Here is a 23,960-nt window from a genome sequence, read left to right as displayed (position 1 = left end):
CCTGTATAAGAAAGAAGTTAGCAGACAAATAAACGACATGTTAAAAAATGGAATAATACAAGATTCAAATTCGCCTTTTAATTCACCGATATGGGTGATGGAGAAGAAGATGGATGCGAGTAACCAAAAGAAGTATAGAATAGTTATAGATTACCTCAAACTGAATGACATTACGATAGAAAATAAATTTCCCTTGCCACTTATAGATAATATTCTAGATGGTCTAGGAAGAGCACAATATTTTACCACATTAGATTTAGCAAATGGTTTCCATCAGATAGAAATGGAACCAGCCGATGTACCGAAAACAGCATTTTCCACAGAGACAGGACATTACGAATTTTTACGTATGCCGTTTGGATTAAAAAATGCCCCGGCAACGTTTCAGAAAGTTATGAATAATGTATTAAGAGGATATCAGAATAAAAGGCTATAGCGGGATAAGATGGTAAAATCTGCACTCGGCTCGATTCTTACTTGGGATAGGGCAATCGAAAGTACATACCTAAAAACCCTCTAACCAAAATTTTAGCTCCCTACGTGGCCGCAGGTGTCCCCTATCGCAAAAAATGTGTTTTTTCGAAAAACATTTTTTTTGAGCGAACCTTTGCTTTAAAAACTGTGAAAAAATTTGTGAATATAGATTTTTATGACCAAAAACATACTGATTTTTTTCAGATTTTTCGGATCAAAATTGAGCTCAGGAAAAATTTTTGAATTTTTCAAGAAATTTTTAGGTTATGTAGATAATTTTTGGCTAGCTGCGAAATAATTTTTTTAGTGTATTTTTTTCCACTCTTTTGAATGGCGAAGATAGATTTGCCATTTTCTCGCCGGAAATTCCTCAAAATTCAAAAAAACCCATTTTTTAGTGTGTCCCACTCATATTTTTAGCGTTTACTGAGCGATCCTTTGATTTAAAAAACCCGAAAATATTTTGAATTAAACATACATTGTTTTGTCCAAAAGCATCCTGATTTTTTTGATTAAAATTTAGCTCAGGAAAAATTTTTGAATTTTTCAAAAATTTTTATGTTATGTAGATAATTTTTGGCTAGCTGCGAAATAATTTTTTTTAGTGTATTTTTTTCCACTCTTTTGAATGGCGAAGATAGATTTGCCATTTTCTCGCCGGAAATTCCTCAAAATCCGAAAAAACGCATTTTTTAGTGTCCCCCCCTCATATTTTTAGCGTTTACTGAGCGATCCCTTAATTTAAAAAATCCGAAAATATTTTGAATTGAACATACATTGTTTTGCCCAAAAGCATCCTGATTTTGTCAGACTTTTTTGATTAAAATTGAGCTCAGGCAAAATTTTTGAATTTTTCAAAATGATTTTTAGGTTATGTAGCTAATTTTTGGCTAGCTGCGAAATAATTTTTTTTTAGTGTATTTTTTTCCACTCTTTTGAATGGCGAAGATAGATTTGCCATTTTCTCGCCGGAAATTCCTCAAAATTCGAAAAAAACCCATTTTTAGTGTGTCCCCCTCATATTTTCAGCGTTTACTGAGCGATCCTTTGATTTAAAAAATCCGAAAATATTTTGAATTAAACATACATTGTTTTGTCCAAAAGTATCCTGATTTTTTTCATTTTTTTTTGATTAATGAGCTCAGGAAAAATTTGTGAATTTTTCAAAACATTTTTAGGTTATGTAGATAATTTTTGGCTAGCTGCGAAATAATTTTTTTTAGTGTATTTTTTCCACTCTTTTGAATGGCGAAGATAGATTTGCCAGTTTCTCGCCGGAAATTCCTCAAAATTCGAAAAAACCCATTTTTTAGTGTGTCCCCCTCATATTTTCAGCGTTTACTGAGCGATCCTTTGATTTAAAAAATCCGAAAATATTTTGAATTAAACATACATTGTTTTGTCCAAAAGCATCCTGATTTTTCATTTTTTTTTTTATTAAAATTGAGCTCAGGAAAAATTTTTGAATTTTTCAAAAAATTTTTAGGTTATGTAGATAATTTTTGGCTAGCTGCGAAATAGTTTTTTTTAGTGTATTTTTTTCCACTCTTTTGAATGGCGAAGATAGATTTGCCAGTTTCTCGCCGGAAATTCCTCAAAATTCGAAAAAACCCATTCTTTAGTGTCCCCCCTCATATTTTTAGCATTTACTGAACGATCCTTTGCTTTAAAAAATCCGAAAAAAATTTTGAACATACAATGTTACGCCCAAAAAATACTGATTTTTTTCAGTTTTTTTTTTTAAATTGAGCCCAGGAATATTTTTTGAATTTTTCAAAAAAATTTAGGTTAGTAAAAGTTAGTTAGTAAAAGTTTAGGTATGTAAGTAATTTTTGGCAAACTTCGAAATAATTATATTTTCGTAAATTTTTTCTTTCGTTCTTTTGAATGACGCGGCTAGATTTGCCATTTTCTCTCTGGAACTTCCCTACAATTCTAAAAATTAAAAAAAAAACTGTATTGATGTCTTCCCCTCCTCACATTTTTAGCACATAAACTGCATGTCAATTAAGCATGTCAATTAACTGCATGTCAATAAATAACTATTTTTGATATTTTGTTTATGTCTATTGATATAATCAGGTTTGCCATTTTCAGACCAAAACCTGCTCAAAGTACAACAAACGCTCTTTTTTGATATTTGTCACGCATTAATTAAATTAATGCGTGACAATAACGATTTTTGCTCCCCCCTTTATTCGAGTGGTGATTATCATTTACATATTATAATTTATGGATCAAATTAATAGATATATATTTATTTTCATATTGAACCTTTTTTGTTTCAATTTTTTTTAATAATAATGAAATATATAATTACAAAATTACAACCTAGTAAACTATATGCTCTAATTTACATTAAAATACTAGTTTGAGTCTTCGTCACTATGTATCTTCGTTTATCCAGTTCTTATACCAACTGGATCATCCATTACTTTTCTCATAATAGTTGTGTCGGTTTTGGTAATTATTTTTACATTTTTGACGACGTAAATATGTCCCATCAAAAACCAAAGCAAGTTCATCATTGAAAAGCTTTTTTACATAAACTGAAGTGTGGTTGATTATTAAATCATCCATTTAATACATAGCATTCTACAATATTCCGCAGATATTGGTTATATTATGTCTATTTAAATTACGAACCAGCCTTACACCTAAAGGTAGAAAGGCTTAGGACTAAGTAAGTAAATTACGAACTGGATCATCAAATAATCGTATTTCATCTGTTTTTCTATTAAAAAATGAAATAAAAGTTTCAGATTTTTGTCATCGGTTATTAACTCGTTTGAAAAAATAATGTTTTACCAAAATATTTTGGTGTAAAAAGTATTAAAAGAGTCACGTATAAATTAGATTATGTGCTTAAAATATGGAAGAACATATCAAAAAAGAACTTTTGTTGTATTTTGAGCATGTTTTGGTTTGAAAACGGCAAACCTGATCATGTCAGTAGAAATAATAACCAACAAAATAGCAAAAATCGTTGTTTATTGATATGCAGTTTATGGGCTCAAAAATGGGGAGGGGAGACACCAAAAAAGTGTTTTTTTATTTTTCGAATTGTGAGGAAGTTCCGGAGAGAAAATCGCAAATCTAACCCCGCCATTCAAAAAAACGAAAAAAAAAATTCACGAAAATATAATTATTTCGAAATTTTCCAAAAATTACTTACGTACCTAACCTAATTTTTTTTTTGAAAAATTCAAAAATTTTCCTTGGCTCAATTTTAATCAAAAAATTCTGAAAAAATCTGGATGCTTTTGGGCAAAACAATGTACGTGCAATTTTATTCGGATTTTTTAAAGCAAAGGATCGCTCAGTAAACGCTAAAAATATGAGGGGGGGGGGCACTAAAAAATGAGTTTTTTCGAATTTTGAGGAATTTCCGGCGAGAAAATGGCAAATCTATATTCGCCATTCAAAAGAGTGGAAAAAAATAGACTAAAAAAAATTATTTCGCAGCTAGCCAAAAATTATCTACATAACCTAAAAAATTTTTGAAAAATTCAAAAATTTTTCCTGAGCTCAATTTTGATCCGAAAAATCTGAAAAAAATTAGTTTATTTTTGGTCATAAAAATCTATATTCACAAATTTTTTCACAGTTTTTAAAACAAAGGTTCGCTCAAAAAAAAAATTTTCGAAAAAACACATTTTTTCCGATAGGGGACACCTGGGGCCACGTAGGGAGCTAAAATTTTGGTTAGGGGGGTTTTTAGGTATGTACTTTCGATTGCCCTATACCAAGTAAGAATCGAGCCGAGTGCAGATTTTACCATCTTATCCCGCTATAGCCTTTGCTATATATATTTAGATGATATAATTGTTTTTTCCTCATCACTGCAAGAACACGTCAAAAGATTAAAATCAATTTTCGAAAGACTAAGACAGTCTAATTTAAAAATACAGCTAGACAAATCAGAATTTTTACGTACAGAAGTAGCATACTTAGGTCACGTCATAACGAAAGACGGAGTACGACCAAATCCAGATAAGATAAAAGCAGTCAAAAACTTTCCTATTCCTACTACACAAAAAGAAATAAAATCATTTTTAGGATTAGCAGGATATTATAGAAATACACTCTCCCGAATTCAAACAATCTTTTAATCATCTAGAAGAACTTTTAATTAATGCCCCTATTTTAAGATACCCAGATTTTTCAAAACCATTTATTTTGACTACAGACGCTTCGAATGTAGCCTTAGGTGCAATTTTGTCACAAGGAACAGTACCAAATGATTTACCTGTAGCTTATGCCTCAAGAACTCTCAAGAAGAATCAGACAGAGCAAAAATATTCTACAATAGAAAAAGAACTTTTAGCTATCGTTTGGGCTTGTAAAACATTTAGACCTTATTTATACGGCAGAACTTTTGAAATTGTATGCGATCATAGACCCCTTAAGTATATCAGGGGTCACCAATTAGCGGACCGCGGTCCGCATCCGGACCGTGAGCTAGTTTTGTGCGGACTGCGATTAAATTCAGAATATAGTGTTTTGCAATTGAAAATGTTTGGACATGAAATTGTGTACTATGTTTGTCAACTTATATGTGCGTAGCCGCTTTTTCAGGAATGAACTTTATTAAAAATCGGTACAGATCTGAGCTAACAGATGAATCTCAACTCCCTACCTAATGAAAATTAGTTGAACTATGATAAACTCATTCCAGACAGGTGTAACATTTTTTTACATAGAAAACAATTTTTTTAAATAAATTCAAAATTATCTTTTTGCCCGAAAATATATTTTTAGGTTTTTCGGGCGATTTTAAACAAAAAAGGTTTCTTGTCATTTTTCTTAAAAGTTGATAGTTTTTGAGTTATAAGCGATTTAAAATGTAAAAAATGCGAAAATACGCACACACATTTTCGAAACTTGAAAACTCATGTGTAAATTATTAGTTTTCCGGTTGACTAGTGCTTAAATTGAAGCTTATACATTCAATTTCAAGATTCTAACGAGTAATCGGGGCTTATTTCAATATAGATCGTTGTTTTTTAATTGTTAATCGCCGGTCGTCGCAATTTATGATGCGTCTCTGTCGCATGGATACATATTATATGTACTTATGCCCAAAATTCCCAACAAATACTGGACATTTATTAAAATTTTATAATATATTATTAACATAGTTTTTTTAGATAATTTATTTATTTATTCAATTAATTATTGCCAATGTGCTAATTAAATACGCCAATCATATAGTACGATACGCACCACATAGTGCGACTTACCGCCGCGGCGGATTAAGTGTCGAGAGGACGCGTATAATTAACAATTAAAAACAACGGTTTAAATTAAAATATGTCCGATTACTTATAAGAAACTTGAAATTGAATGTTTAAACTTCAATTTAGGCACTTGACAACCTCAAAAATAATTATTTACACATGAGTTTTAAAGCTTAGTTTCGCATTTTTTAGATTTTAAATCGCTTAAAACTCGTAATCTATCAACTTTTGCGAAAAAAGATATTTTTTGTTTAAGATGACCCAAAAATGAAACAAACATTTTCGTGGGAAAAAAACGTGATGTTTTGAATTTGTTAAAAAAAAGTGTTTCAACAATTTCTGCCTAAAAATTTCGCCCGGTACCCTTCTACAAGTTTTGTTAAAAAAGAAAGCGTGAAAAAAAACTATGCGTGAGAATTTTTGAAATTTTTAAATTGATTGTAATCCACCGAAAAAAAAAATAAAAACGAAAAAATTATGTTTGTGGTGATATAATAAGGGGGGCGGGGGTGGTATTCTAAAATTGCACCGAGTGTAATTTTTTAATCACATAGAAAGTAAAAAGTGAAGGCATTTTTCCTATTTATTTTAACGGGGACTCCTCTTGGATTCCTCTTGTTAAAAAATGGACTAAGTACCAGTAATCCATAAATTAAAAATAAATAAATAAATACATTTGGTTAATGGAGAAAAGAATAATAAGTAACATCATAAAAAATTAATATAAAATACAAAAAATTATCGTATTTTTTCTAGATCTGAAAAGTCTGGCCTACTTCTCTCCTCAGATTTATAAATTATTAACACGTTGAATAAAATTATTCTTGCTGTCACTGTTCCTGTATTTAGCAATTTACTTTTCTAAATTAAAATGATTATTATTTATAAACAAACACCACGATGTGTTGTGTGTTTATAATGTAGAAGGACAAAATAATAAAGCAAAAACTATATCAATATTATAAAATAAATATCATGTGATTTTAAAAGCTTTAGTTTTTTTATATTTACCAGATAGATATTATTATTATACAATATCTCAAAGTAAATAAAACTTTTGGTTACGCATACTGTTTAAATAAGCATAAATTAAAAGTCACTGGATATAATAATATACTTCAAAAGCTGATATTATCTGGAAACCTTTACAAATGTGTAACTTAATGTGTAAATATAATTACATCAACAAATGATAACAAACCATCATTATTGACTTTCAACCTAGTTTTATAGAATAAATGCAAATAAAGCAGAGTTTCTAGACACATAAACAGTTTTTACCTGCACTTAGGTACTTCTATTGATTTTATTATAGTAGTATATACAGTTAATAGAGAAGAACAGAAAAATCTTACCAAAATCCTTCAGCCCCCAGGCCTAAACAGATGATAACATCCAAATATTTGGTAACAGATAGATTTTTAAATTAACATACATATTACGATAGGAACTTAACAAACACACAAAAATTGACAAAAACATTAAAAACACTTTATCTAAAATTCACCACAAACTGCCAACAGAAATTGTTAATATTAACAATTGCTGCAACATTGTCACAATAACTAAAAATTGAAGTCTAATCATTGGAGTCGTGTATGGGAATCAATTATGAGTCATCGCCACAAAAACCAAAAACAATTCATTCATGCCTGCATTGCTTGCCTATTCTTCTATTGGTCGCAGTTTTACGCTCGAACTTGCGCGCTTGCTACATTCTCACAGCGATGACTAATAATACATGGACGAGGTAAATCAGCTGCGCACTGTTGCCACTGTTACACGTATTTCTAATTAAATGCTACATTGTACAGAACGAAGGTAAAGGGCAAAGGGACTAAATTGAGTTATCCTCCCAGTCAAAAAGGTCCGGAACATTGTTTAAATAACCAAAATGTCAAAAAATTAAGGAAAAAATTCGATTTTTTCTTCGATTTTTGATTATAACTTTAAAAGTATTCATTTCCGAGAAATGTTGCACTGACATAAAAGTTGGGTAATTAAATTTCCTACAATATAGCATTGGTTAAAATTTTTTAAATTGTCACTCTTGTTGCAGAAAAAATCACAAAAAAACAAGTATTCGCATTTTACGTTTTTCAATCATTTATGCTACAATTAGGACCTTCATATTTCACCCAGAAAAACTTTATGATATAATAAAACAATACTGTAAATTTCATTACGATTTTGCAAAATAAATTTTGCAATCCAGCTTTCAATCCAGAATGAAAATAAAGCAGACAGCAAGTTAAATTTTTTTTACATATAGAAGAGTACTGTACCTTTGATTTGCAATTTGCAAAATTAAAATCGGTTAACTACCACGGCGTCAGGATTTTTTTAAATAAACATTAATTTTTGGTGCTACGCGCAGGAATTAAAATATTAAAATACAACAAAATATAGAGTAAGAAAATAATATATGTATTAGATAAACATTGGTAGCCGCAATATTCGATAATTTTTGACAGGTCATTGGAATGCCCAATCAGAGCAAACGTATCCGCTGTCCTGTGCGTAGCACCCAATAGTAGTGTTTATTTAAAAATATTCCTGACGCCGTAGTTGTTAACCGATTTTAATTTTGCAAATTGCAAATGAAAGGTACGGTACTCTTCTATATGCAAAAAAAATTTCAACTTGCTACGTGTTTTATTTTCAGTCCTGCAACATTTTGAAAAAATGCATTTTTTTTGCGAAAGCTGGATTGCAAAATTTATTCTGCAAAATCTGTTAAACCAATCGTAATGAAATTTACAGTATTGTTTTATTATATCATAAAGTTTTTCTAGTTAAAATATGAAGGTCCTAAGGGTAGCAGAAATGGTTGAAAAACATAACATGCGAATACTTGTTTTTTATGTTTTTTTTTGCAATTATTGCTATTTTGCAACAAGGGTGACAATTTTTAAAATTTTTAGCCAATCCTATACTGTTGTATATTTAATTGTGCAACTTTTATGTGTAGGGCTTCCAATCCCGCAGCCTGAGTTTAATCTCGGTATTTGCGGAACTACGAATTTTCAATCCCGCGGGATCTCGGTATTTGCGGGATCCCGCATATTGAAAATAGTCATATTTATATAACGCAAATAAAACAATAAATTAATCAATTAACTCCAGATTTATTTAAGTATTACTATTAGTATGAGATCAAAACTGTTTTTTCTTCACAAAAAACAGTAACAAACTATTTTTAATGGGAGATAAGCCACAATTTTACTAAAAAAAGATTTTATTAACGTTTCGACGTCCAAATCGGATGCCGTTGTCAAAATACAAAAAATATTAATTGTGGCTTATTTCCCATTAAAAATAGTTAATTACAAAAATGCCACAAGAAAATAGGTTCAGAACAACAAACAGTAACAAATACTGAAAAAAAATCTAACTTCTTCAAAAAATACACCAACAAAATTTTAAAAATCAACCAAAAAACCCATTTTCAACTAAAATTAATATAGTTTACTAATGCTATATTACTTAGCTATAAGTTATTATTATTTAGCTAAAGCTTTCAATTGAAAATGTTTGTAAATGAAACACAACATATTGCATGGTATGAATAAAAATGGAGTATAAACTCTGAGTACGTTCTCATGAGTATGAGCATAAAGTATAAGTTTATACGACATTTCATATGAATAAAAATATGTTGATGTGATGACTTTCTACTCACCGTACATAAGAGTATATACTACTGCGTGGAGTATGTACATACTCCAAAATTTGGAGTATAAACTACATTCTCATTTTTATTCATACGAGCCAATATCTAAATCTAAACTGCCATCTGCCAAACTCCTGCGTATTTTAGACACAATATAGCAAGCAGCAGAAAATGCCCTTTCGGCTTCCATACGTCGGCGGTATTCCTTTTAGGGCTTTATATGTAAATGTAAGAAATTTTCTCATTGACGCCCCAGATTCATAGAGAGTCATTTCTATTTTAATAATGGACACAAGTGTATTAGCTCGAGATGGCGACGGGCAAAGTAAATACATTACATGCTGACGATATAGTTCACTCTAACTCCTGTTGCAATGTAAGATCAAGATCGGAACCCGATGATGGAACCTCTACATTGTTTTTCACGTGTTTCTTACTTGATCAGCCTCTTCGTCATTATTGCTCTCAGATGAATTTAAAAGGCTGAAGTTCATTCCCGTTACAAAATCATTAATTTGTTTTCGAAGTAAACTTTTCGGTGGGAGATGAAAAGTTTCATCGTCACACGACGCTTGGTAACTACGACTACGAGGCTTTTGGAGATAAATCAGTAGTGCAGTCACATCTCTACCGTTGTAAAATACGGCGCAAAGACAAAGCTAATTATGAAGCTAACGTTGAATAATTTTTTCCAGTTTTTTAATAATTTTGAGTGTAGCTACAGCAGTAATATACGCTTTTTTTAGTCCCACAAATCCCGCGGATCCCGCGCCTGTAATCCCGCACCACGCGGGATTGGAAAATGACGCGGGATCCCGCAAAACCGAGATCTCGATATTGCGGGATTGGAAGCCGTATGTCAGTGCAACTTTTCTCGGAAATGAATTTTTAAAGTTATTGTGACGCCTCACAACCCGGCCTAATTATTCTCGATGCTTCCCGGGGTTACGAGTAAAGGCCAGACCTTCCACGGCGATTCGAGGCGACCGCTGTCAGAGTATTTAAGAACAGGAATTCGAGCACAGGCCAGTCAGTCAATGAACGAGCCGCGACGCGTGATATAATTGTATTCGAGTCGGATTTAATGAAATGTATATATTAGTTATCGAAGTTATTATGTTTAGTTAATTAAATCATAAATTTGAGTTGTAAATAAATTAGATGTGTTAGTTGCTGTTATTTGTAATTATTAAAATAAATAAGTGATGTAAATAAAATAATATAAGTAAGTCTTCCTTTATTTAAATTAAACTTAGTGCCTAAAGATATAAATAAATAAAATAGTAGAGTCAATCGCGTAACATTATAATCAAATAACGAAGAAAAAAATCGAATTTCTCCTTTATTTTTTGACATTTTGATTATCTAAACAATGTTCCGTACCTTTTTGAGTGGGAGAATAACTCAATTAGTATTATATGAGTTAATTCCAAGCAATTTCTGCAAAAAAATATGAGTCACCTCTCAAAGTCCATCTCAAAACAGATGCGCCCTGGACTATACCTATGTAGAACCAAAACACATAGAAAAGGATATAGGTATGGATTAACTATCTAAATCCTCTCATTTATCAGTTCTTGTAGAATTGTAGTCGTAATATTTAACAAGTTGATGCCTCTTTATTTTATTTCTGATTTATTATTTTTGTGACTCTATGTTAAGCTTAGTCCATAAAATTGTATAATTTTCAGTGATAATAAAGCATATTTCTATTCTATTCTATTCTATTCTCTGTAATTTTCTGACTGTTTTTTATCTCCTTTTTTGAATACTCAGTAGAATTAGTTCGCACGTTCTCCATTCTTCGGGTATTTTATTATTTTCTAATTTTGTGAATTAATGTTGTTAATTGTTCTGTTTTTCAATATCTACCCTGAAAGAATATTTGTCGAAGCTTTGCACGAAACTGAAAAATGTATTCTACTAAACGGGTACCGGCTAAATAACATCATGTATGCAAATGACACCATAGTAGTTGCGGACAACCTAGAAGACCTACAAGTTCTCATGAAGAAAATCACGTATTACAGTCAAAAATATGGACTCAATATAAACGTAAATAAGGCAAATCTTGTCATCATTAGCAAGGAAAAGATAACAGAAGGCCAACTTTACATCAACCAGACCCCTGTAGAAAGAATGACACACTACAACTACCTCGGCACTATAATAAATTAAGAATGGACCAACAACCAAGAGATAATACGCGCATCGGAAAAGCTAGATCCACCTTCAACCGTATAGGGCCTTCTTCAAGAACCACAACCTTTCTCTTGGTATAAAAGTATGAATGCTGCGATGCTAAGTTTTCTCTGTCCTTTTTATGGTGTTAAATCATGGACCTTGAACGAGGATATGTGCCGAAAGTTGGAAGCATTTGAGTCAGGGGCGTAACAGAGGCCCCCGCAGCGTGAAGCATGCGGGGGGGCCCCGATCGAGCAGAGGCCCCATCTTGTCGTCTGATATTATGTAAAAATCTGTTATAGGTATATGATTTTACTTTGTGGGTTTAAATTTAAAAACGTAAATTTCTAAATAGGCATATTCGGCAAGTGAATCATCTCATATCTAGAAAAATATTTTCCGGTCTCACTAACTTTTATGGGTGGCGACAATAAACTATAATGCTTTGTACGTGACTATTCAAAGATTTGAGAATTGCAATTTGCCTAATTTTAGAACAATATTTCTAAATCTAGAAATGGGTTTTCTTTTTAATATTTACCTACGTTTTAGTATTTCGATACGATTATCCAGAGGCGTAACAGAGGCGCCTTGGAGGATGAAGCTTACGGGGGCCCCAATATGTCAAGTGCCCCATCTTGTTGTCTAATATACAGGGTCCCAAAAGTAGTGGAACGGTCGAATATTTCGCGAACTAAACATCGCATCGAAAAACTGAAAAATACGTGTTCAATCATTTTCAAAAATCTATCCAATGACACCAAACACCAACCCCCACTACACCCCCTGGAGGTGGGGTGGAGGGTAACTTTAAAATCTCAAATGGATACCCCTAGTTTTTCTTGCAGATTTGGATTCGTTACGTAAAAGTAAGCAACTTTTATTAAGACATTTTTTCGAACTGTGGATAGATGGCGCTATAATTGAGAAAAACCATAATACCATTATTAAAAACCGCTATAATTGATACCATAGGTAAATTATAGAAACGGTCTAATATCTCGAGAAATACACTTCCAAATGAGAAACCAAAAAAAAGGTTTTTAATACTTTTCGAAAACCTATCGAATAACACTAAACATGACCCTCCAACCCACCCCCTGGAGGTGGGGTAGGGGAAACTTTAAAATCTTAAATAGCAACCCCCACTTTTTGTTACAGATTCGGATTTGTCATGAAAAATTAAGCAACATTTATTCGAAACATTTTTTAGAATTGTTGATAGATGGCGCTTTAATTGGGAAAATACGATTTATTAGCGCCATCTATCAGCAATTTTAAAAAATGTTTCGAATAAATGTTGCTAAATTTTTCATGACGAATTCGACCCTACAATAAAAAGTGGGGGTTGCTATTTAAGATTTTAAATTTACCCCCCACCCCGTCCCCAGGGGGTGGGATGGAGGGTCATCTATCCACAGTTCGAAAAATATGTCTTGAATAAAAGTTGCTTACTTTTACGTAACGAGTCCAAATCTGAAAGAAAAACTAGGGGTTTCCATTTGAGATTTTAAAGTTACCCCCCACCCCACCTCCAGGGGGTGTAGTGGGGGTTGGTGTTTGGTGTCATTGGATAGATTTTTGAAAATGATTGAACACGTATTTTTCAGTTTTTCGATCCGATGTTTAGTTCGAGAAATATTCGACCGTTCCACTACTTTTGGGACACCCTATATGTAAAAATGTGTTGTTATATTATTTGCATACATACATTTTTTAAGAAGTGCAGTATTGAAAATGAAGTCGTCATAAACAATGCACGATTACACCAATGCTCAGTAAATGAGAGTTTTGGAGTGAAATTATCAGCGTCGCGACGGACGTATTTGCTTGACAATTTGGATTTAGGTTCTAGTTACACTCCACTTCAAAGTTGGATTTATGCCGTTGGTTGCTTTTACTTCGGGGGTGACACCCCTCCTTGGGGTGAAAAACATACGTTTAAAATAATCCCGGAAATGTATAAATTGACTAATTATAAGCAACTTTTGTTCTATAGAGTTTCTTTTTCTATGTTAATACTTTTCAAGTCATTTGCGAGTGAAAATGTTTATTTTTCAACAAAAAAAAAAACAATGTTTTCAGACGGGTTTTTCGTAAATAACTCAAAAAAAAGTATTTATCGAATTAAATATTAGATATCGAAGAAATATTTGTAGCAAAAATGTAGCTTATAAGATATAAAAAATGGTGTACTTATTCATGAAGTCTATCGACACAATAAAAGCACAGTTGAAACTCATGAAAAATTATTCTTATTCGTCCAATTCCAAATCGAATATTTCAACCTGAAATAACCAAAACATGAAGCAATTTTCGGGGAAAACTAATTAAAACTTTTTTTAAATGTTTCAAAAAAGCTTTATTTTTATTTTTTTATAAGTTTCTAGCATCAAAACTATACGAATTACGCTCAAAATAAAGTTGGCCCTTTTTGTTAAAAAAAAAAAATCTTCAAAATCTGCCCCTATTTCGCACCCCAAATAAAATTTATTATAACGCTTTACCATTTACTTTAAATATTTATTGTTTATATTATGATCTGTAAGTTTGACTGGTTCGAAGTTCTTATTTTTGAAAAAAATTTGATTTCATAGTAAAAACAGTTTTTTTATTTTGGAAAATGCCTTTTTTCGAAATAACTTAAAAAGTATTAGTGATACGAAAAATCTCAAAGAGTAAAGAAATGTAGGTCATGCTTTTATAAATATTTTGGATTTTTGTTTTTCTGTAAGACAAAAATTGGTTAAGATATCGCTGTTTAAAATTTGCATGTACTCGTGATTAGTGACTCGTTCAAGCCCTTTAACTAGAACCCTTTTAAAAATAAGCACTTTGAACCGGTGAAACTTACAGGTCATATAAAAAAATTAGGTAATTTGTAAGGCGATAATGATTAGTTTCATTTGGGGTGCTAAATAGGGGGAGATTTTCACAAATTTTTTTACCAAAAAATGGGATTAACTGTATTTTTAGCGTAACTGGCTTAGTTTTGATGCTAGAAACTTTTGTAAAAAATAAAGCTTATTTTAAACACTTTAAACACTAAAAAAATTCTGAGTTTCCCTGAAAAGTATTTCATTTTTTGGTTATTTCACGTTGAAATATTCGATTTGGTATTTGACGAATAAGAAAAACTTTTCAAGAGCTACAACTATTCTTTTACTGAGTCGATAGACTTCATTTTTGTTAACAATATTCTTTTCGATCGAATACTTACTCTTTGAACTATTTGCGAAACATCGACTAAAAACGTGGTTTCTTTGTTGAACAATAAACATTTTTACTCATAAATAACTCGAAAAGTCTTGAGTTGACCACATCGGTGGTGACACTGAAAATTACACGGTATCGTCATATTTTACGTTGATTTACTGGTCTGTAACACATAATTATAGGAATTTGTTACACATGTCGCATTTAGTAATTTTTTAAAGGGGGCCCTATTTCCAATTCTGCGGGAGGGCCCCGACGGAGTTTGTTACGCCACTGATTTGAGTTGTGGCTATATCAGAGAATTCTTAAAATCCCGTGGACTAACCGGCTCAGAAATGAGAAGGTCCTTAAAAGAATGGGGAAGAACCGAGAGGTACTATAACCACCATCAAATCTCGAAAATTGGAATACTTTGGACACATTATGCGAAATGAATCCAAATATGCCCTCCTACAAGCCATCCTGTAAGAAAAAATATTTGGAAAGCCAGGTCTAGGAAGGTCCTCAGAACCTGGTTCAACACACCATCTGTGCAGCTTTTCAGCGTTGCTGCAGATAAAATAAGGATTGCCATGATCGCCAACGTTCGTTACGGATAGGCACATCAAGAAGAAGAAAAATTGTTCTGTCACTGCTGCTCCACAATATTTCAGTAATTCGTTTGGTATTCCATCCTTATCTGCAGCTTTTCTGTTCTTTGGCTTTTAGTGTTTTTCGAACTTTCTGTGATAATCTTCTTCATTTTTGGTAACTTTTGCTGTATTTGTTCTTCCTCTTCATAGAGCTTTTTTAATAAATTAAGCAAATGATGAAATGAACAACATGGTTTTCGTGCTGGAAGATCGTGTACAGATGCAATATTCGGCATAAACCAAATTACTGAAAAATCACAAGAGAGTATATTAGACTAATTAGACCAGCATTGACTTGAAGAAAGCATTTGATAGAGTAAGATTCAAAGATATAATCCATCTTCTGTGTAATAGAGAACTTCCCCTAAATATCATAAAAACTATTGAAAACATCTACCAAAACACCAAAATGGAAGTCAGAATAGATTGTCAACTTACAGTGTCTTACAAGAACCTATAAACATAGGTATCGTTCCGATGCCATCGGAATACGACAGACATTGAGACTCATTGAGCCCTATGCTCTTCAATTTAATCATGAATTAAATCATCAAAAGCGTCAACTGTTACGCAGACGATGCAATATTAATAGCCCAAGATGAAGATAGTCTGCAAAAATTAGTTTACATATTAAACATAAGAGCAAAAGAATTCAATATGACAATTTCATCGCAGAAAAATAAAACAATAGTAATCAGTAGAAAAATAAACCCATCAGATGTAAAATGGGAATTGATGGTATCAGTATTAAACAAATAATGTAAATAAATACCTTGAAATTACATTGTTCAGTTACGGAGACTTGCACAAAGAAGTGAGAAATCAATCACTAAAAGCAAATAGACTGGCAGCATGCCTTAATAACACTATATGGCGAAACTGACATATTAACCCTGAGATAAACTCAAGAATGCTGAAGTAATTACCCGTGTTGAGCTGCCCCCCCCCCCACTTGCAAAAATCAAAAAACAAATAGCCCTGATTTATAAGCTCTCATATTCCGCAAACTAAAAATTTTGAGCTCGTTCCACTGAGCAGGAATTTGATACTCAGCCCCCCCCCACTACTTAAAAATAGGAAGATTGAATTGGTCTTTGCGGCAGAATTACGAGCTATTTATGAGCTCTTGAAATTATATAGTTTCGATTTTTGAACTCATCCCCTTCACCCCCAAACAACCCTTTAATTGATTTAACTTAAGAGAAAAATGCTGAGGAAACTTAAAATATATCGTATTGCGGATATAATTCCTATAGCTTATATACTCTAAGAATAAACTATTAAATCACGTGCATTTCGATTATTGAGCTACAACCCCTTCGCAAGAAAACCACCCTATCTTCCCGGCTTAAGAGAAAGTTGTACTTAAAATGCATTAAACTAATTATTTGGCGACTACATATCATTGAATAATTTATAAGCTTCCAAATTACGCGCATTTAGATCAGTAAATTGCAATTTATTTTGTATAGTGCAGTCACTGAAGGTAAAAATCAACGATTACCTTCAATTTCGGTGAACCTTCATCGATTTTCACAAAAATTGGGCAGTTGTTAGAGGATACGTCAAGAATCAAAGGTGACATGGTACCACCTTGCGCCTTTACCCTGAGGGTCGATACCGCCCCTTCTCGGGGGTGAAAATTATTTTATTAAAAATAACTGCACAAATCAATAAAAGAACAAATTAAAAGCAAAATTTATTATATAAAGTTAATAAAATAAGTCAATACTTTTTAAGTTATTAAAGATCAAAGATTTTAATTATTCGTGAAAAAAATGCATGTTATGAAGCGGCTTTTCGTAAACCACTGAAAAACTGTAAGTTTTTACAAAAAAGTTAATAGTAGTTTAATTCGTATAGCTTATATTCTAAGAATAAACTCTTAAATCACGCGCCTTTCGATTATAGAGCTACAACCCCTTCGCAAGAAAACCATACCATATTCCCGGCTTAAGAGAGAGTTGTACTTAAAATAATTTAAATTAATTATTTGGCGACTACATATCGTTTAATAATTTATGAGGTAAACCTTCGATTTCGGTAAATCTCCATTCATTTTCACGAATTTACAATAACAACTTGGGGTTTTAACCTGGGGTATATGTCACCCCTTCTCGGGGGTGAAAATTACTTTATTAAAAATAACCCCACAAATCGAGAAAGGGACAAATTGTAAGCAAAATTTGTTATATAATGTGATTAAAATAAATCAATACTTTTTGAGTTATTAAAGATCAAATATTTTAATTTGTTTGAAAGAAAATCCATGCTTTAAAGCGATTTTTCATAAATAACTCAAAAACTGTAAGTTTTTACAAAAAAGTGTTCATCACTAAAATTGAAGCAAATAAAAAATATAATAAATTGCTTACTTGAAAAACCCTTTAATGTTAATTTAAAGTAAGTAATTGGTAATTAAATGTATATTTTTTTCTGCGACTGTTTAAATCTAAGGATTCAATCTTAAATAACGTGAAAGAAATACATTTTATAACACTTAGGTACTAAATACTTGTCAAAGTACTTAGAAATACCTATCAAAAATGAGCTCCAGAAAAAGTTGATAGCATCAAAATCCGCTCACCAATTTTCGTGAAAATGAATGGAGATTTACCGAAATCGAAGGTCATAGTTGATTTTTACCCTCAGTGACTGCACTATAGAAATAAAATGGCAATTCAATAATTGAGATGCGTATATTTTGCGAGCTCATAAATTATTAAACGATATCTAGTCGCCAAATAATTAATATAAATTATTTTAAGTACAACTCTCTCTTAAGCCGGGAATATGGGATGGTTTTCTTGCGAAGGGGTTGTAGCTCAATAATCGAAAGGCGCGTGATTTAAGAGTTTATTCTTAGAATATAAGCTATACGAGTAAAACTACTATTAACTTTTTTGTAAAAACTTACAGTTTTTCAGTGATTTATGAAAAACCGCTTCAAAACATGCATTTTTTTCACGAATAATTAAAATTTTTGATCTTTAATAACTTAAAAAGTATTGACTTATTTTAATAACTTTATATAATAAATTTTGCTTATAATTTGTTCTTTTATAGATTTGTGCAGTTATTTTTTATAAAATTATTTTCACCCCCGAGAAGGGGCGAATTTCCACCCTCAGGGTAAAGGCGCAAGGTGGTACCATGTTACCTTTGTTTCTTGTGGTATAATCTAACCACAGGTTCATCGAAATTGAAGGTAATCGTTGATTTTTACTTTCAGTGACTGCACTATACAAAATAAATTAATAATTTATTAATAATTAATTAATAATAAATTAATTTAATGCATTTTAAGTACAACTTTCTCTTAAGCCGGGAAGATAGGGTGGTTTTCTTGCGAAGGGGTTGTAGCTCAATAATCGAAATGCACGTGATTTAATAGTTTACTCTTAGAATATATACGCTATAGGAATTATATCCGCAATACGATATATTTTAAGTTTTCTCAGCATTTTTTTCTTAAGTTAAATCAATTAAAGGGTTGTTTGGGGGTGAAGGGGATGAGCTCAAAAATCGAAACTATATAATTTCACGAGCTCATAAATAGCTCGTAATTCTACCGCAAAAACCAATTCAATATTCCTATTTTTAAGTAGTGGGGGGGCGGCTGACTCAGCCCCCCCCCACTACAGTATCAAATTCCTGCTCAGTGGAACGAGCTCAAAATTTTTAGTTTGCGGAATATGAGAGCTCATAAATCAGGGCTATTTGTTTTTTAATTTTTGCAAGTGGGGGGGGGGGGCATCTCAACACGGGTGAAGTAATTCTATTGCACAAAAAAAGGAGATCCCATGAATTAGAAAATTACGGACCTATAAGCCTTCTTAGTCACTGATACAAACTCCTTACAAGAATAGTAACGAATCGTCTTGAGAACAAACTTGATTGCTACCAGCCAATTGAGCAAGCGGGATTTCGTACCGGATTTGGAACGAATGATCACCTACAGAGCATTAAAACGGCAATAGAAAAGACTATCGAATACAATCGACCGACCAAGCCGTTTTGGCTTTTATAGATTTCCATAAAGCCTTTAATACGGTAGAATTTGACAAAACTCTGGAAGCACTACAAACATGCCGCATTGACTACCGATACACAAGGTTAATTTACAATACATACAAGAACGCAACTATGTCGGTGAAACTACATAAAAACACGGACCATATCCCAATCGGCAGAGGAGTCCGACAGGGCGATACCTCATCGCCTAAACTGTTTACCGAAGTACTAGAATATGCTTGTAAAAAACTTAACTGGGAAGAGCGAGGCCTGAATATTGACGGTAGAACATCTCCAAAACAAAATTCATGGCAAACCTTATACCTAGCGGAAATATCAATATTGGAGACAACGAAGTAGAGCTAGAGGAAAAATACATATACCTTGGACACGAAATAAAGATCACAAGAGACAACCAAACATGCGAACTACGAAGAAGAATAAACCTAGCATGGAAAACTCAAAGACATCTTTAAAAGCGATATACCAATTTCTTTAAAACTTAAAACATTTGGCCAACGTGTGTTGCCTGTGATGACTTATGGTGCCGAAACTTTGACATTGATAGCTACAACTTCGAAAATGCTGCAAATAGCCCAGAGGAAAATGGAAAGGTCAATGCTGAGTATATCGTGACCGAGTTAAAAATGAAGACTTAAGACGAAGAACAGGAGTTACCCATGTAATTTCCCGAATTGACACCCTGAAATGGAACTGGGCCGGACACATCGCCCGAATCAGTGATGGGAGATGGACGAAGAGATTACTTGAGTGGAGGCCGAGATTAGACAAAAGAAGTAGAGGAAGACCACCTACTCGTTGGACTGACGATCTCAAGAAAATGTCTAGAAATTATATGCAAAGTGCTCAAAATAGAGCACGATACTCACAATGGACAAAAATGAGGGAGGCCTATGTCCAGCAGTAGACGCAAAGGGCTGGATGATGATGATGATGATGAAAGTCAAGAATTTATAAAGCCAGTGTAAGACCGATAATGACCTACGCATCAAAAACAAGACCCGATACAACCAGAACACAAAGACTACTGGAAACGGCACAGATAGAAGAGTACTGAGAAGAATTACAGGAAATACGCTGAGAGATCGAAAGAGGACATGAGAAGAAAATGTAACGCACAGTATATAAACGAATGGACAGTAAATAGAAAAAAGACTGGAATAACCACTTAAGCAGAATGGGGGAGATACGTGTAGTCAAAATAGCAAGAAATAAAAAATCACCAGTCGGTAGAAGTATCGGCCGACCGTACAAAAGATGGAGTGACAACCTTTATCTTTTTCAAGAAAAGTAACAAAATCTGTGCAATCTATAAAAATTCACTAGGAGCTAAGAACCGCTTAACTCCATTTTACTTAACAATTAAATTATTATTGTAGCACGTTAGTTTAACTAAGTGTTTTTAAAGCTTTCTTGTTTCTCAGTAAAGCTGTCATACAATTTCATAAAATGAATTTGCTTGTTATTCGCAGATTCAAACATTCATAGTGAATCATACTTTCCTATTTATAAATATGTAATGGATTTACAAATATTTAAAATGTTCTCCACTTTTTAAAATACGCATTTGGAACTGTTTTAAAAAGAAAAAGCGTATATTTTGAAAAATCCTTGGCTTATGAAGAAATGTATTTGCAGCTTCAGTGATTCTATATTATAAACTAACCCCAATTATATTGCATGCATCAGTGGCGGCTCGTGACCTCAGTATGCGGGCAGGCTACACATATACTTCGGGTAGGCGACAAAAAATATCCTACAATTTGTAATACATTTTGAGCCGTCTTGCAATACTAAATGTAATCTATGAGCGCAACAATGTGTAAAAATTGCTTTTGGAGCATCTACTTTAATTTTTGATTGTAATCCGTTTAAAGAGCCAGCCATTACACTTGCACCATCGTAAAATTGAGCAATTAATTTATTTTTGTAATCATATGGCTCAAGCACGTTTGAAATTAAACTATATAGAGCGTCTGCAGATCTATTCTCGCTAACATCAAAAAACCCTAAACATCTTTCTGTTACCTGACCAACTTTGTTAACAAAACGGATTGTTAAAGTACACTGTGATTTTTCGGTTATATCAGTAGTATCGTCCGCTAGTATAGAAAAAAATTGACTTTCATTAATTTCTGTTGAAATTTTAATTTTTGCGTAATCGGCAAGGCAATCTATTAAATCATTTTGTATTTTGTATTGTTTTTGACAAACCCGTGAACACCCCTTCTATTTTTTAACATGATCCTGGATTTCCTGATCGCGTTTAACTACTAAATTAAAAATTTCTTTAAAATTACCCATGTTTGAAGAATTATGACTCTCATCACGACCGCGAAATGCAAGTTTTTGTTTTACTAACAGAATTGTAACATCAATATCTTCAACTTCTTCAATCTTTTTCAACTTCTTCATTATATATCTTATTAGATAGAGAAATTTGTCCAGCTAAAGCACTGTCAATAGTTTGTTTATTTTTTTCTAACCGTTTTAAACCTAAGCAATTGTTTAAATGTTCTTTCGAAGATTCATGTTTTTTTTACACTAGCTGGTAAATTTTTCAAATCTGAATATCCCTGACTCACCCAAACATTTTGCTTCAAATTTGAGAGCAACAGACAAGGCCAACAGAAAAGTGAATTTTTAAAATAACTTCCGCTTAGCCATTTATGATTTTCATACCATATTGTTTTAAACGATCTCGAAAATGGTCGATTGTCTTATCTGTGGATAAAATTGTTAAATTTGGTAAAGGCCGGCCCATTGAAATAATTTCTGATCTTTCTTGATTTTGGCGCCTTGAAAAATGCGTCTCGATCAAACTGCATATTACATCGTTTAAAATATTCATATTCGATGACTAAAGTTTTTCCACCAATAAAACTAACACACCTACGTTTCAACAACGTCAAATATTACTTATTTTATTTATGTATCAAATAATAATTTACTCTTCGAATAAATTGATAAGTTAACAATTAACCCCGCTTTAAATTTTTAATTATCTATATAATCTAATAACACAATTCGTCAGTTTAACTTTAAATTATCCAAATTGTATTGAAACACAATAAAAATATAATGGACGACTGACAAATAACTATTCACAGATTTATTTGTCGTTAGTAAATTCTTACTAAATTAATATAAAATTAAAATGCCCTTCAATAGACCGATCTCAAATTTACCTGTTTATTATTCAGTTTTCATAAACAAATTTAAATTGTCCTACCTAGTTTTATTCAATACTTAACCTACTAATAACAGCCAAAATCAAAAAACAATTATTTAAAACAGTTTCACAAGACACAAGAGAAGCAACTGATAAAATTTTGTAGGTCCGGCTATAAGACTCTGTGCCTATCCGCATTTTCAAAATCGTAGAATACGGTCGCTACCAGCAGACCTGCAGCAGGCCTGCTCGCGTAAACAGAGAGAGATCGCACGTCAATTCGGTGTTCTATTTCGGCGTCGTTCTATTTCAGGCTACGTTTTCAAGTGCCTAACCAAGGAATAATATAGAATCTTATACAGTACTACTGATACTAAAAGGAGCGTACAATAATTATAACTACGGAGAAAATTTTTTGGATATTTTTAAAAATAATTTGGATAATTTTTGCTATTTTATTGTAGGTATTGTGTCAAAATTTATAAATTACAATTTTGAAATAAGTAATTTATATTAATAATTTATATTATTGTACATTTGAAGAGGGTAGGCGGCGCCTACCTTGCCTACCCCGACGGGCCGCCCCTGGCATGCATCTCAATATATTTCCCCATTACTCTGAAATACCGATTCTAAGGTATTTAAAACTCTCACTTTTCACAATCATTTCACCACCAAAAGGAAAAGATATCATTTTATTTGTAGTAATTCCATATTTAAACGAACGTTCCAAATACTCTGTCTTTGCCCTACTAAGTTTTAAACCTTTTTCCTCAAGAGCTTGTTCCTCAAGAGCTCTTCACTGTTCCAGTTTTTGTTTTAAGTCGCCTTCAGTATATTTCACACCAAAACCACATCATCAGCATCAGCATACATTAAGCACCAGGGAATGTTACCCTGTAGTCATCTGAATTAAATCTAATGAGAATAAAAAAATAAGGACTAAGCACCGAACCTTTTCTAACACAGGACAGGTGTAACACACCTGTTCTAACACTAGTTGTTACTTCCTCATACATATCACATATTACAGGAGTGGCCAAGCTCCTTGATAGTCCGAGCCATTTGTCAAAATTTGAAATTTTTCGCGAGCCGCAGTTAAACAATTACCTAAAAAGTGAAAAAAAGTTTATTATATTATTACATTTCTCTCTCACTGTTTGGATTTCGTGATTTTTAAAGTGAAATAAAATGGTTCACATCGTTGTTTGAAATATGCAAATAATTCTACAAGCAAACTTTACTAATTCAGGATACTCCAATTCTACATCATCCTTACATCTGTTTCTGGGACGGCCTACTGATCTTCTATCGTCTCTCAAAAAACACTGTCT

General features: G+C 32.4%; 1 protein-coding gene across 2 annotated transcripts in view; it reads right to left on the bottom strand.

Annotated features, from left to right (window-relative positions):
* LOC114331297 (dual specificity protein phosphatase 10-like) overlaps window positions 1-23,960 on the bottom strand; it is a 195,086-nt gene that overhangs the window by 153,961 nt on the left and 17,165 nt on the right. The window contains exon 1 of one of the 2 annotated variants that reach the window (XM_028280820.2): window positions 7,070-7,345. The exons of the other annotated variant lie outside the window; for it this stretch is intronic. The gene's annotated coding sequence lies outside the window, so the exon portion shown is untranslated. Of the gene's footprint in view, window positions 1-7,069; window positions 7,346-23,960 lie in introns of those variants that run through there. 2 annotated transcript variants of the gene reach the window in all.

The sequence above is a fragment of the Diabrotica virgifera genome, chromosome 10 (genome assembly GCF_917563875.1).
Source record: "Diabrotica virgifera virgifera chromosome 10, PGI_DIABVI_V3a".
NCBI classification, from domain to species: Eukaryota; Metazoa; Arthropoda; class Insecta; order Coleoptera; family Chrysomelidae; genus Diabrotica; species Diabrotica virgifera.
The sequence above is the reverse complement of the archived record's forward strand: the minus strand, read 5'-3'. Positions and strand labels throughout refer to the sequence as shown.